Genomic DNA, 16,114 nt, shown 5'->3' with positions numbered 1-16,114 from the left:
CTGTGAAATCAGAAATATATTTCTAATAATTTCCACCTTTAAAAAGGCAGCTTAAGACTGAGCACCTTCTCTGTGCGAGGTGCAGTTTTGGTTGCTAAGAAGGATAGGAAAACGCTGTATAAGAAACAGTGTGTGGCCCAGCCGGTGTGGCTCAGTGGTTGAGCGTCGACCCATGCACCAAGAGGTCACTGGTTCGATTCCCGGTCAGGGCACATGCCCAGATTGTGTGCCAAATCCCCAATGGGGGGCATGCAGGAGGCGGCCAGTCGATGTTCTCTCTCATCAATGTTTCCCTCTCTCTCTCTCTCTCTCTCTCTCTCTCTCTGTAAAATCAATAAAGAAAAAAAAGAAAAAGAAACAGCGCATGTTTTCAGGAAACAGAGTATACTTGGAGGTTATATGAAGAGAGTATAATTAGCTCCTTATGAACTTATATGATAAGGGTTCAAAATGAACATAAAAGTGATGTTACTCATCCACGTGACAGACATGGGTTGTGGGTTCAAGTCTGCATCTGCTCCTCACCAGCAAGTTTGCAATCAATAAACTGCAACCACTTTGGAATTCATTGACCTGTTATTTAAATACAAATTGGGAAAGATCACCTTCAGTTGTGTAAAATATTTACACTTCATTATTTTTTTAAATAGTTGGAATTAATGGGTTCATACTTAGATCCCAATTTTCCCTTCAGTCCATCTAATCTCCTTCTTAAGCAATATGTTTCTTGACTCCAAACATAAGTGAAAATGCAAATGGCTGGCCATTTATTTACCAAGCAATATGTACAAGGCCTTTTATTCGATTAATACTTATAATAGCAAAGCATACAAACTCTTCTATTAACACAACATCAAAGATGAGGTATTTCCATATTCACCTTACAAACAGGAAATTGATTTCAGGAAGAGTCAATGACTTATCCACAGCGTCATAGCTAACAAGAGAATAACCTGGGTTTGGACAGGACTCTCCAGAACAGGCCTCCTCTCTTTTTGTGCCTTTAAATTCAAACGCATCAGCGAGGTTTTCTACGGGCAGCTGACGTAAGAAGAAATGACTGTATAGGTCAGGTGTACTTCGTCACGGAGACATTCCAAGGTCCAGTGTATTTTCTTTTCCATTTGGGGCGATGAAACATTTTCATAGGGTTACTTTATTAGAGACTTAGCTCTGGAAATTTTGAAAAAATTGATGTAGGATTTAAAGAGTTGTAGTTCTAAGTTGTGTGTGTGTGTTAGGTTAAAACAAGCCAACCAAATGCAAAGATTTTCGCAATTTCTAAGAAAGCAGTTGTTAGATATAGAGGGGCTGATTTGGGGAGAATCAGTTTTGGTTCCTACAGACCTTTCTACTTCACTTTTCTTTCTTTGGAGATATTTTGACATTTAACTGAATATTTTATAGCTATTTAGGGAAAAATATAGTATAGCCCTGTTGGCTGGACATGGGTAAGGGGAGGGGTGGAGAGAAGGAGTCATGTATGCATTGAAGAGAATCCAGCCCTGGCTCAACGGTTAGAGCGTCCGCCGGCGGACTGGAGAGTCCAGGGTTCGGTTCCCGCTAAGGGCATGTATCTTGGTTGCAGTTTGTCCCTGGCCCTTGTTGGGGTTGTGCGGGTGGCAACCAGTCAATGTGTCTCTCTCACATCGATGTTTCTCTCTCTCTCTCACCCCCTCTCTCCCTCCCGCTCTATCTGAAGATAAATGCAAAAAATGTCCTCTGGTGAGAATAAAAAAAAATAAGTAGCTTAAGCATGACTATTCTCTACTTTACTGGAATCAATATATCCCTTCAAAACTTCGTTGGGCTTGTAACAATCCTTTCTGTGTTCCAGAAAACACTGAGATTTTCATTGGCTCCTCACCCTTACCTATCAATAAAATTCCCGTGTGTGTAAAGGGACCCTGCTGTAGGCCGTACAGGTGGTTGCACAATCATCCTCTAATGTAAACTGCAGTGCAATTAGTTCTTACCAACTCTGTATATATCTGACGGATACAATGGGGGGCTCATTCTCTCACAAATATTTCAATAGCATCAATAGTATCTACTACAAGCAAGGCAGAATGTCAGGCCCAACATACACCAAGGACTGAACTCTAATAGAAATGAATACATACGTTACTTTTGATACAATACAACAGACGAGGACTCAACTGAATACTAAAACGAGATTCAATATGATTCTGCGACCACTTCCTCCTGGGTGGTCTCGGAAAGAGTCATTGTATCTGTTTTCCAGGGAGCTCAGTTCCTCACCCGCAAGCTTAGTGGCTGGATGAGATCACACCCAAGAGACCTTCCACCTCTAAACCTGTTCTGGCTCCGTGACTCCTATTCCCTGCTCTCCTTGAACGTCAACCCTCTCAGAGAACCTCTTCTGAGTACCGGAAATGGTATTTTGATGTGAACGTAACTCCTTGCAGGGAGCAGTGGTCACTCTGCATAAGCATCGAGATATCATTTTTGATGCTGAATTCTGAAGGCATGTTTTCTGATGAGCTGAAGAACAATGGACGCTGGGTGATAAAATTCATCTCAGAGATGCGAATACAAGAAATGAATGAACAATTACTAAACTATCCTCTGTGCTAACCAAAAGAACTAGAGGATGTCCCAGTTCCAGCCCCGATAATCATACCTGGTATTTGTGGGTGCTCACCTTAGGCCAGCCCGTGTGAAGTACATGGCAGGTGTTAGCTCCTTGACTCCTCAAGACACACCTACGGAGTGAGCGTCATGGCTCCATTCTGAGGTGCCGGAAGGGGGATTTGTAAACTTAAGCAATCATCTCCAATCACTCACTACACAAAGTTGGCATTTAATTTAGATTAATACCCAAGCCATCTCCTTCCATGATATCATAACGCATATCATAAGAGATAATGTGACACGTCAAGACACACCTAATATAAAGAGTCCCTATACATCTATACATGCATACTGTGTTCAAAATCAGAGTGACACCGTGAAGCAAATTTCTGCAAATTAATTCTGAATATGTCAATGATACAGGGAATGCCCCATGGCTCTAGGCAATATTAGTGACGGATAAAATCGTAAATTACTTAAATTTGCAATTTGATATTTTAAAACTTAAAGTACAAAAGTACTGTCATTTTGCTTAAGATATATGTTTACCCTTTCTGATCTAAAGATATGTTTTCTATATTGTTTTCTCATCATAGGAAGAATATTCTTCACATTATAACTAATGTGAGCATTCTATATAACATTTTAACTTAATTTTTGAAATACAAATTGCAATAGCATAGAGACATTACACTATTTCTTTTCATGTATCATTTAAAATACAGACTTTCGGTATTTTGTATGGGATTATTAATTTATATCACAAAGGACAATTTTTGAGTTACATTATTAGCATCCGAACACTCAGCTAGTTTGATACGCTCACTCAAATACAAGAGCTGGTGACTCTTTGGGGGCATTAATTTACAGGTGGGCCCTGAAACAGGTTTTGAACTGGTTCCTTGGCCCAGGAGTCCGGGAGAGGCTGCAGAGACACTGAGCGTAGGCAAGGAAGGGGTGTGGACAGGGGGCACTCTGTCTCAGGGCCAGGCTCGGTGGAGATGGACAGAGCATACAAACTATGACACTGACAAAGACCCTCAAATGGAATGACACCAAGATCAACTAAATTTAAATTTCCCCAAGAATACCAAGGTGGGTGCCTGGGATTAAAATTGTTGCAAAGAGATGAGGACTTTTAAAAAAATACATAATTTTTCTTTATTGATTTTAGAGAGAAAGGGAGGGAGAGGGAAAGATAGAATTGTCCATGAGAGAGAACACTGATTGGCCGCCTCCTGCATGCCCCACACTGGGAATTTGGCCCACGACCTGGGCATGTGCCCTGACCGGGAATTGAACTGGCGACCTCTTGGTGCACTGAGCCACACGGCTGGGCAAAGGGATGAGAACTTTTATACACATCAGATTTATAAATTGAGATTCAAATTTTCATACATTAAAAAGCATATTCTGATTACTGCCATTTTTAAATGCTAGTAATAGTCATACAATATTAGTGACACAGAAAAGTATGTAAAAGCAAATGAAAGTTATCCCTAACACTACATCTCAGAAATAAATAGGTTAAGATTTTGATTTTTTTTTGTACTTTTTTTTTTTTTTTACTAACTGGTAAGTGAAAAAGATACTGCTTTGTATAAACAATTTTCATATTCTGCTTTTCTCCACCTAATACCCTATCATGACCATTTTTTGTTGTCATTAACAATTCTTTAGCCCTGGCCGGCCAGGCGGCTCGGTTGGTTGGAGGTTTGAGCCCTGAACGGGGCAGGTACAGGAGGCATCTTTCTCTCTCACACAGACATTTCTGTTTCTCTCTCCTCTTTCCCTCTCTACCACCACCCCTCCTTCTTCTCTCTCTGGAAATCAGTAAACATCCTCAGGTGAGGATAAACAGAAATAAAATATAAATTTCTGTAATGGCTGTACACATAGTTTATTCAGCCATTTTTCTTTTTGTCGCAACTTTCAAGTAACTACGTTTATGAAATTTTAAACAATTTTAGGTGTATTGTGCTCCAGTCAGGCACAAAGAAATCTGCATTTTTTCATTCAATTGTTCTTTGGGGAGCATAGGGGACTCGGCAGTCAACAAATACATCGCTATCCTGGTTCTACCGTCACTGGCTGAATGAGTGAGCAGAACTTCATGTAGCCCGGAGTTTTCTCCTTGGTAAAATGGAGCCCTTCATCGTTCCAAAGCGGTGGCAGTGTTACGGTTACATGAGGCACACAGCACAATATCTGACACATGCTCAACGCTCAGAGTATGCCGGGTATTCTAATTATATAAGTTGTTGTTGTTATTATTACTATCTTCCCTGTGGATCTGTTGGGCCCTGATTTTATGCCACCTACGCTGTTTCGGAGGAAAACGGGTGAGTTCACACTTTGGCATTCTCCGTTGCAAAGGGGGGGTAACATCACCTATTTGGTAGCATTGTGAGGACATTGCAGACGACCCAGAAACACTCATTAAATGTTAGTTATTTCTTAGCGTCTCGATCCACTGTTTCCTAGCACATCCATTTCTGATTCAAACCAGTAAAGATTCTAAACGAATGTCCATTTACTAACCTAATCACCCACTGTTTTAACCTTGAAAAGCAAGCATGAAAATTTTTGAAATTTTTGTACTGTAATCCCAGTATATGATGGGAGATAAATCATAGTCAAGAGTATGCCTAGCCCTGGCCGGTTTGGCTCAGCGGTTGGAGCGTTGGCCTGCGGACTAGAGAGTCCCAGGTTCAGTTCCCGCTAGGGGCATGTACCAAAAACAAAACAAAAAAAGAGAGTATTCCTAGCATTACTCCCCTCTCACCCCCAAAATGAATCCAATTACCTGTACAAAGAATCAGTTTTGTGGTCAAGATTCCCCTAAAGTGAATCATCTGAACCAAGGTGAAGCTGCCTAGAGTAATCCAAATAGCTCTGATTTGATCAGTTCAATTTGAAGCAATAAAAAAATCAGCCAAGCCCACTGAACGGCACTGCCCACTAAAGAAATTGTCAGAACCACTGCAGACAACCCAGTTCTACTCTCCGTGTACTATTCCCCACTGTGTATGACTCTGAATCTGCCTGATTAAGATGCTACGGTGGCTTTATCTTCAAAAGCCAAAGCACATTCCCTTGTGCCGTATCACTCCACTTGTGACCACAGAGAAGAAGGTGGGGGGCGGGGGGAGAAAGCAGGGCACTGGACACGATGAAGGAACTGGCTCAGACTGCTGGACACATTCACTGGGTCACGTGGTGTCATGTGGTAGACACGGCCCACAGGAGCACACACGCAAAGCCAGGCCTTCCTCCTTCCCTAACTGGTAGGGATAGAGCCCTTGAAACGCGAAGCTTATAAGACGTGGGACAAGGCTTTATTGTTACTTATTTATAGATTTCCTCTCTTTTACAGGAAAGTCACTATATGCTGAAGATCAATGTTTTTCAAGTCTGAATGAAGACTGGGAGAACAACATGAATTTGTAGACCATAAGCAATGCACGTTCTGTAATTTTTCTCGTTTTCCGCTGTCTGGCGATGAAGGACGAACACAAAGGAGCAGCCATATGAGTGATACTCAGCCTACACTATCGTGTGGAGGGTCCAGTCAATCCCATTCTGACCTCAAACTTAAAAAATTTACATTCAAAGAAATGTAAAACTAGCCAAAGAAGACCTGAGGTTCAACTTGATCCTAGCTGAAAAGATGATGTAACTATTGGCAAAGAATGATGTATTGGCAATTCATCAAAATAAAACAGCTTATCTTTCATGATTCTCCATAAATAGCACAGAGAAAACATTTGAGAATTCAGGGGGTCATTTTTCTTTGCAATAGTTATGCAGATAAGGTGATACAGTATTGTTCCTAGTTATAGTAAAACAGAGATCCAGATCTCTGGACATACTTTAATACCACGATTATCACTCTTATCAGTATGAAGTCTAAGGAAATCTCAGCGTGCAGTACAACTTCCTGTACCCAGTAGACACTGTTCACACAATGGGTCTATTTTCTTTTTTGATTTTTTATCCTCACCCGAGGACATTTTTGCATTTATCTTTAGATAGAGCAGGAGGGAGTGAGGGAGGAAGGGAGAGAGAGAGACACATTGACTGGTTGTCACCCACAGGACCCCAACAGGGGCCGGGGATGAACTGCAACTGAGGTACATGCTCCTAGTGGGAACCGAACCTGGGATTCTCTGGTCTGTGGGCCGATGCTCTAACCGCTGAGCCAAACCAGCCAGGGCTGTGTCTATTTTCTTTATCCCGTCGTTCCTAACAGTATAATGAGCCAATGACCAGGTGACAAGCACCATGTATATAATCAGTTCCTACCCAGAGGGCAATTTTGTCCCCAGGAGACATTTCTTAATGTCTGAAGTCAGTATCGTTGTCACAAATGGAGGGGGTGAGATATACTATTGACATCTAACGGACAGAGGGGGGAGATATACTATTGACATCTAACGGACAGGGGCCATGGATGCTGAAGATTCTATAATGAACAAAACAGCCGCCCCCATCCCCTCAGTGCCCACAAAACAGCATGTGGCCCAAAACATCAACAGTGTGAAGGATAAGGGACCCGATCCATACTGATGTTCACTGCGGCCTATGTATAAAATATGATTTGTTTTGAAGTATTTTTTATAATGTATACAGACTATACGAACCAAGGAATACCCGGGGAGGAGGAAGAGAATGAGGGGCGCACATTACGAAAGCAGCAGGGGCTGCGGTGCTCGGGAACCCCCAGGGGAAGGCCGCGAGGGACCCACAGGGACACGCTGAGCGGTCCGCGGCCCGTCCAGAGCGAGGCCACACTGCTGGCCGACAACGGAGGAAACACAGGGCATCGTCCGGTCATCGAGGACCTCACATCCCGGGCGCTTCGTCGGCAGCGCCGTTTAGAATGAGTCTGAGCCATGACCACAAATCCAGGGCAGCGAAGTGTGTTTAATAAGCAACCCAAAACAAGAATACCTTGCTCAAACTAACCCATAGATAGGGGTTTCCCCCTAGAAAAGATCGTTATTTGGGGATGCTTCGGGTTATAGTTATCTGATGTTCACAGAGGTAGGTCCTAGTTATCCATCTTCGTTCTTCCCTGAGGTCACTCCCAGAGATTGGGAATGAAATAGAACCCAGGGCACTTCCTGCGAACTGACCTCCACCCTGCGAACCAAAACAAGCAGGAAAGGCTGAAAAAGACTAACATGACACCATTTGGCGTACACGTTTAATTTAGAATAGGAGCATAAAAATCAAATGGTTCTCACTCTTCTCAAGTCTGAGCATGACGGATATGACTCCAGTCTAATAGGAACGAAATTATGAAATATTTTACACCGACTGTGTTCTAATTTTTAAGTGTATATCCAAGAACTTTGATTGCCCGAAATTTTAAACCTCACACCAAATGATCATTGTATTATATTATCACTTTTAATTCATGAGGGGGACATCTGCCGTCTTAAAGATTTGTTCTTTTCTCCCTGGCTAAGCTCATTTAAATAGGTGATCATTAAGACTAACAACTGAAGAATAAAAGCTAATAAAAGAACCTCAGTGTCTATTTGCAGGGTTTTAAATTTAGCTCCTTTCCTCGCATTAAGCAGATATTATAAGTGACCTGTTGATGGACGGCGAAGCCGTAACTTGGACGTTAATACTCTGTGCAATCACCTAACATAAATGCCGATTAACGTGTACGGTGAAGGCAGTGAAAATATCTCACGAGCTGCCATTTCCTGGGGAGATGCACTGAGGAGGCTGATGAACTTCTGCCCTGAAGGCGAGGAGGGCGTGAGTGTATTTCCTCGCGAGCTGCGCTCTGCACGCGGCCCTTCGACGAGCGCGCGAAGCTCAGTCCTTGCGACTTTCCTACGGAGCACATGGAATGCGCACTATTGTTCAGCTCCTTTGTTTGCTGAATTCCTCCTTCTACATGTCCTTACAGCAAAAACGAGGGGCCGATGTTTAGTCGCTGGAGACTACAAATGAATATTTTTCTCTCGGCTGTCGCTATGCTCACAAAAAGCCCTCGTGGGCGAAGAAGAAAAGAGCAAGCAGAGGAGAGAGGTCTCAAGTGTCAGAACAATGCTCCAGGTTTCGCTGCCGTGTTCCGGGCCTCCCTTGACTTCTCTTATGTAAGTCACATAACCCTGTAGGTTTTGGCTTCCTCTTTAGGACAATAGGGACTGGGCTGAGCGGTCTCCCGGGAACTCTTTGGTATTGAAGTGTGTGTAGAGTATACATAGGCTCTTTGTATTAATCAAAATACCGTGTTTGTAAACCATACTGAAGCAGTTATTTTTCATTATTTTAGTCTTGTCTTCCACCAGGTATCAGAATGTGTGCATGCTTTGTTTTGGTATGATTTTTTTTGGACACTTATTTTACGAAAATAATTTTGGACTGATATTTACAGTATAAAAATATCACCTCTTATTCCACAACAGAAGGATACTGTTTCTCCTAATTCAGAACTGCAAACATGGGTTGCATGGCATGTTATACTCTACCCATAATTTAAGTTTGCTTTTAAATCCACATGACTGATTTTATATGTCAAATTGACTGAAAATTATTGAGAGTGCATTTAAATTTAACTTTGTAATAAGCAGTACAATGTAAATATAACTAAATCAGTAGCATATTAAGTATATTTCCAAAAGCGGAACTAGTTGCCACTTGTAACTGTCTTGTTGTTAGGTAGAAAGTTACATTTGCATGTTTTCTCACTGAATAGACTCAACAGTAACCATCTTCCATGTAAAGAAATTGCACTGAAAAAAGAAACAAAAAAGCTAAAGGCCGATTGCATGTGTCCCCATAGACATCAAAACCAAGAATTCCATTCTTTGTTTCTCATAAACTGTATTTCCTTTTGATGCAAACATCACCCTCAAATGTCTGTCCAGGAGCAAGGCCCACTAAGAATCTGACTTTTCATTATATAAAATAATAATACCTTGTCATCGTTTAACATTAGTTCATTTAAATTTGCACTACTAAATAAGACCATGACACAGATAATCTGGCATATTTGACGCCATCTCAAAAACAGCAGACTGCTACAAGAATGACCAGTGGCTACATCATCACCACCAAGGTGAGCACGGTTCGATAAAGAGAAATAGTCTGTGCATTGTAACATCCCGATTTCAGTTGGAAATACAAACTTCTTTTTAAAGAACTGAAGAATACTACATGTGCTTGAATCTAAGTTTCATTTCTCTTAATGACAAGGGCATTTCTGATTCTAGCTTCTCAATTATTTTATTTACTGCACAGAAACCGTCAGAACACAGCATGTCCTGCACACATGATGTATTAGCATCACAATTCTCATGATCTCTTTGCCGTGCGTAACTTGGCTTTGATAGTGATTAAATCTATTTTTATATTGATTTACTTTTATTTTCAGATTAACCTGGATATAAAGTTCAAGTTAATTAACAAGAGTGATATATTTCCTCTGATGATAAATACTATATATATATATATATATATATACACATACACACACACACACACATAATCCATAGAAGCAGCCTCATGAAGTTGTGGTTTAAAATAACCTTAACTAGAAATAACACAAGGTCTACACACACTCAAATTAGAAAAAAAGAACTGAGTTCTTTGCTTTATACGGCCCTTTTGGAACATCAGTTAATACATTCAGTTTAGTAATTATTTCATTATGTAGGCCACTCGAGCCCCATTCAATACCTTGTAATAAAGTCCTACCCCGTTGGACCAACGGAAAAAATCCCTACAACATCAAAGAGTGATCACTTGTCACTGAAGGAATAAGAGAGGTCGGTATCATTTACGTCTCCCTTTAGTTTGGTTCAGCAAACATTAAATGGACACATGGGGTCGGCTAATTAATGGAATGCCAAGGATGACTAAAGTGACCTTGTGTGCCCCTCGCCCCAGCATCTTAACGGTCTGCTGTATTATGGAATCTTTTGATAGATATTCCATTGGATAGGGTCATGGAGGATAATGGTCGTAAAGAAAAAGTGGTTTATTCTAGAAATTCAGAGAAGTCGGCATCTCGACTGAACCATGGAAGATAAGACAGACTGGTCAGGTGAAGAATGATGGACAGGACTCTGCAGTCTGAGAGGACATCTCGGGTGAACGTATGTTACACAGCAGGTCATGCATTTGGAAAAAGAAATCGTTTGTCAGCAGAGCGGCCAGGGCAACGTGGCCGAGATCAGGAGTAAGGCTGCAGAGGTCGTGGGAAGGGCAGTGTATTTCCAGCTCACGCCGTGGAGTCTACAGGCCATGTAGCATCATGAAAGTCTTCTAAGCACAGGTGTGATATAGTCAGATCTGTATTTCGGATTCAAAATTAGCACAGTGATTTACAAGTAACCGAATTCAATAAATGCTGAGATTGATGAATCTGTGTCACACTCTATTGATCCTCAAGCAACTTAATAAATCTTTTCCTTCATGTATGTGTGTGTGATGAAGACAAGAGCTATGTATCTGGGACCCTTTTATACTAGGCAAAGTTAAACATCTAACTTAAATACGAAAACACAGATTGGACTTCCAAAACTGTTTTCTTATTTCTCTGCCCAGCTGAATTGATCTAAAGAAACATTCTCACCAATTGTAATGGAAATATACTGTACCAGGCTGAAAAATGTTCCCCTAAAGTTCCCATCTGCTCAGAAACTCAAAGTGGAGACGAATTTGGAAATACTGCCATTGCACAGGTGATCACTGACTTCCCCATGAGGTCACACTGGACTAGGGTGGACCCTAAACACATGGCTGGTGTCCTTCTAAGACCATGTGAGCCCTGGCCAGTTTGGCTCAGCAGTTAGAGCGTCAACCACCAGACTGAAGGGTCTCGGGTTCGATCCCCAGTCAAGGGCACATGCCTGGGTTGCAGGTTTGATCCCCGGCCCCAGTTGGGGTCGTGCAGGAGGCAACCAATCAATGTATCTCTCTCACATTAATGTTTCTCTCTCTCTGTTTCCCTCCCTCCCTTCCACCCTATCTAAAAATCAATGGAAAAATATCCTTGGGTGAGGATTAACAAAAAAAAAGAAGACCATGTGAGGACACAGAGACGCAGACACAGGGATGAGGCCTGGTGAGGACAGAGGCGGAGTCCGGCATGATGCAGTTACAAGGTAACCAACACAGAGAACTGCCCACAACCACCAGCAGCTGCAGACAGGGATGAAACAGTTTCTCCCTCGGAGCCTCCACAAAGAACCAGCCTGAGAATGTTCTGATTTCCGACTCCTGCCCTCTAGAACTGTGAGGGAAGAAACCTCTGTGGTCTTAAGACACGCAGGGTGTGTTATTTGTTATGGCAGCCCTAGCAAACTACACGTGACCACGTAGGACCTCTTGTTGAGACAGTGAGCGTGATGGGAATCAGTCTGCTTCCCACGAGATAATATTCGGATTAGCCCAGCATGAAAAAGGCAAAACACTGCCCCCCTTCTGTCTGATACAGTGTTTCCTCTGACTTCTCCTGATACAGTGTCTCCACTAGTCTGCTACGTATTTTCCACCGTGATTTGCACTGGAGGACATATATCTAGACTTTATTCAATATTCACCCGACTTGAAGGCAGATGTAAAAATTACTTCAGAAGTGTGTACCCTGGTTTCCCTCCATGCTGACCTTCCTCTTATGAAGACTCTGGTTAAAGCCAATTTAGCATTTTCCATCGGAAAGACTTGCTCCTCTAATCAATACAGTGTGTCGGGCTTTTGTTCAATACAGATCTGAGCATTGCAGCCGTCAATGATTTTTGTACGTTCTGAGGCTGAGCTGTCCCCCATCTGCTGCCTGTGGTCCCTTCGGTCTAGAGTAAGAAGATCCGCACCTGTGTTTGGGGAGGCGGCTTCCGGAGTCAGAAGACATGGGACTGTCTCTCAGTTTTAAAAATGAAAACACGCACTTGTTTCAACTTGACTTGAGGGAACACAAAACGTAGAGAGTAGAATAAGCTAAAAGGAGTTGACAGTCATGAAACTGGAATTCATACGATGGAGAGAAGTCAGGAAGCAAACCCCGTAGAATCCCTAACGGCTGCGAAGCAGTGGCCGGGAGCTCAGCTGTTCCACCGGGAATAGAGTGAACTTCCTTCAGCCTTGAGAAGAAACTCACAGCACACACAACAAAGTGATCATGCAAGAGCCGATCACGGAAGAAAGACGACACCCACAAGGGGCCTTACTGGAGAGTCCACTCCGACCACAGCGCTGCTCACACTGAGATTTCTCCCTCTCACCTCCTGGAAAACGAAAATCAAAGAACAACCCTATTCCCAACTTGCAGGCTGCAGACAGATCTCCGATGAACCTTCGAAAGCATTTTGAGGAAGAGGAGAAAATTCATTTCTCTCTCCCCTAAGAGTGATCAAAGGTGACTTTCTCCTTGCAGGGACCTTAGGGTGCACAGTATTGCTACTCCTAAGATGGCAACAGGGGAGATGTCCCTATCTGACAGGCATTTCTCCACTCGAGGCTCATGGTTCCTTCTCCCGTTGAAAAATCAAACAAAACCCTCGAACCCACAGTTCATCAAGGACAAGAAAACACAGAGGACCCTCGTAGTCTAAGGACCCACTCCAGTCTGAATTCAAGTCTAAAGAAATGTGAATCATTGTACCTTTGAGAAAGTTGTCCATAACAAGCATGCTTAACATGTCTTTTTTCTTCTTCTTAGTATAAACATCTATATTTTTCTTGGAAAAGAGATATATTTAATTGGTATTCTTTAAAAATAGACAAATAAAAAATAATCTGCTCTGGACACTGGCTAGGGAAAGGACCTGGTTAAGGATCTGGTTAGGGATCATATCTAGATGTCGTAATAAGAACGAAAAAATAAACAGAGTTAGCTGTAAAAACAACTGAAAACAATGAGAAAAACTGATAAATAAAAGACAAACCAATAGAAATACAGGCACGATTCTTGAACAAACACTTCAGAAAAGAGGGTGCATATAGGACCAGTAAGCATAACCTCCTTAAAAAATTAGGAAAATAGCTCTGGCTGGTTTGGCTCAGCGGTTAGAGCATTGGCCTGTGGACCAGAAAGTCCCGGGTTCAGTTCCCACTAGGGGCGCATACAAAAAAAAAAATAATTTAGGAAAATGTTTATTAACACTAAGATGAGATATAATGATGAACATGTACCAGGAAGGCTAAAACAATACTAAATGTCAGACTCTGCGGGGCAACTAGAACCCTTGTGCATTGCTTGTGAGAATCTACATCAATACGACCACTTTAGGAAAATATTTGTCATTTAACAAATGCTGAATATACACATTTGCTAACTTGATATTACCCCTTTCTAAGTCTATACAAATGAGAAAAATTTATAGAAATTCTATAAAAATTATTAAAACTAGAAACACTCAAATATTCACAAACATGAAATGAAAAAAATAATTGTAGAATAGTTGTGCCATAGAATAACCACACTAATGGAAATAAATACCTTCACAGCACGGATGATTCTCACAGATCTAATGGAGGGGCCCGAGGAGTGCTTCTGGGGTGTAACGTGAATTTTTATTGACCTGGTGCTGGTCACAGGTTGTTCCCTTTTCTGGAGTCAAGGGGCGGGGAATCAGACAGCGGAGCTGAATTTGGGCATTGTCCCAGACTGGCCGGCACCCCTGGCTTCATCACTCAGGCTGTGCGCCTTTGGGCCGATTCTAACTTTCACTATTTTCATCTTAATAAACACAACTACAGCCCAGCCGGTGTGGCTCAGTGGTTGAGCATTGACCCTGCACCAAGAAGTCGCTGGTTCGATTCCTGGTCAGGACACATGCCCAGGTTGTGGGCCTGATCCCCAGTGGGGGGCGTGCAGGAGGCGGCCAATCGATGTTCTCTCTCATCGATGTTTCTACTTCTCTCCCTCTTCCTTCCTTTCTAAAATCAATAAAGAAAAAAATTAAAAAATAAAATTAAATAAACAAACACGACTACATTAATTGCCTTTTTCATACCAAGTGTTTCTTATTCCCTGTGGTATTATTCCTCTGGGTTGAAATCAGCAGATTTCATGACACACAGCAAGTACTCAATAAACAATTGCTAACAGAAGAAATGCCACACATCATGGCTTCCATGAAGCCTCTTACAGGATTTTCATTGGAAGTTGAACATGCTCCTTATCAAAAGTGGCATGCTGATAAAAATACCAGGTTTTGCGCTTTTTTTTTTTTTGCCTTTTCATTATGATTCTGACAGCTAGAATGTGTGTGAACTTGGGGGACTGTCCAGGAAGACCCAGACCACTTGGCAGAAAGGACCCAGATGTATGCAAGGGCTCAGTTTAGGCTTCTCCTGAAGAGTTAAAACTTCCTCCTGAAGATCTAATTTTCCTAAAGAATGAACACTGTCTCTTTACTCATTGCATATGCTATAATACAGTGATGTCCAAGTAACATCAAAAATGTTCCGGAACCCTTTGTAGCAACTAGTTCAGTTAGTCCGTAACAATGTAGCCATGAATTACTAACCTATGATTTAATTACCATGACAGCTACCATTTTCACTAATCTCTGCGACTAAATTCATACAGAGGTAAAAGCTATATATATATATTTTATTGTGAACTTCCAAGTGTTTGGTTCATTTTGTTTATTTTTATTTTTTAGAAGCAAATTTAGGGACTTTTTAGATATCACCAATATATAACATTTATTGTTTTTGCTACATTTGGATAAGCACTTTAGAGAGAAAATAGAAATTAAATACTATGAAAGTTTACTTTCCGTAAATCGTGGCCTTATGGATGTATAAACTTAGTGGTTTTATTGCATTGTTAGAAAATTGTATACAATATGTTTGGTTAATTTTAAAAGCTGCCCAATAGCGCATTTGCCATTTTACTGATTTTAGTGAGCTTTCGTTTCTATGGGTCTCCAGGCTAAGGGGGAGTCTACTGGGAGACCCCGTGTATAAAGCTGATGCCACAATTCCCACCCTGTCCATATCCAGGATCCCTCCTCCCCCAGCCAATTGGAAGACGGGAACAACATTTCTTGGGAGGAGAGAAACCTATTTTAAAAGACAGCTCATATTCCAAAGCCAGTGTTTGCAAACCACGCGTTTGCAGACTGAACGTACACCACCTGGCGGCCCCGGACGGCCTCGAACAACCTTCAGAGCGGCTGCGTGTTGGCCGAGGAGGTCTGTGCTTGCAGGAGCACATCGGCAAAGAGGGGTCACCTCCAGGGCCCCCCGCCCACTCGGCCTGAAAGAACTCCCACAGGGCCAGTTGTGAAGAACCTTCGGTCCCAGGCAAGAAGAGGGATCCGTGTCGAGGACAGGGAACAGAGGAAAGACAGAGAAGAAGGCTCCGAAGACGGAAAGGAGAGGAGGAGAAGGGGAGGAAACTAACAAGCACTACTTTAAAAAATAACAAGCACTACTTTAAAAAATAACAAAGAGAAACAGTAGTAACGGAATTAACCCCCCAATCCTCCTATTGGAATCAGTAGAACTGTATACAATGTATCTTTTAAAAAATACAAAA

At 42.0% G+C, this 16,114-nt stretch overlaps 1 protein-coding gene across 1 annotated transcript in view; it reads right to left on the bottom strand.

The window, feature by feature from the left end:
* CNTNAP2 (contactin associated protein 2) overlaps nt 1-16,114 on the bottom strand; it is a 1,693,809-nt gene that overhangs the window by 944,895 nt on the left and 732,800 nt on the right. The window lies entirely within an intron of this gene.

This window comes from Molossus molossus, unplaced genomic scaffold (genome assembly GCF_014108415.1).
Source record: "Molossus molossus isolate mMolMol1 unplaced genomic scaffold, mMolMol1.p scaffold_m16_p_7, whole genome shotgun sequence".
Taxonomy (NCBI): Eukaryota; Metazoa; Chordata; class Mammalia; order Chiroptera; family Molossidae; genus Molossus; species Molossus molossus.
This window is presented reverse-complemented; position numbering and strand designations above follow the sequence as displayed.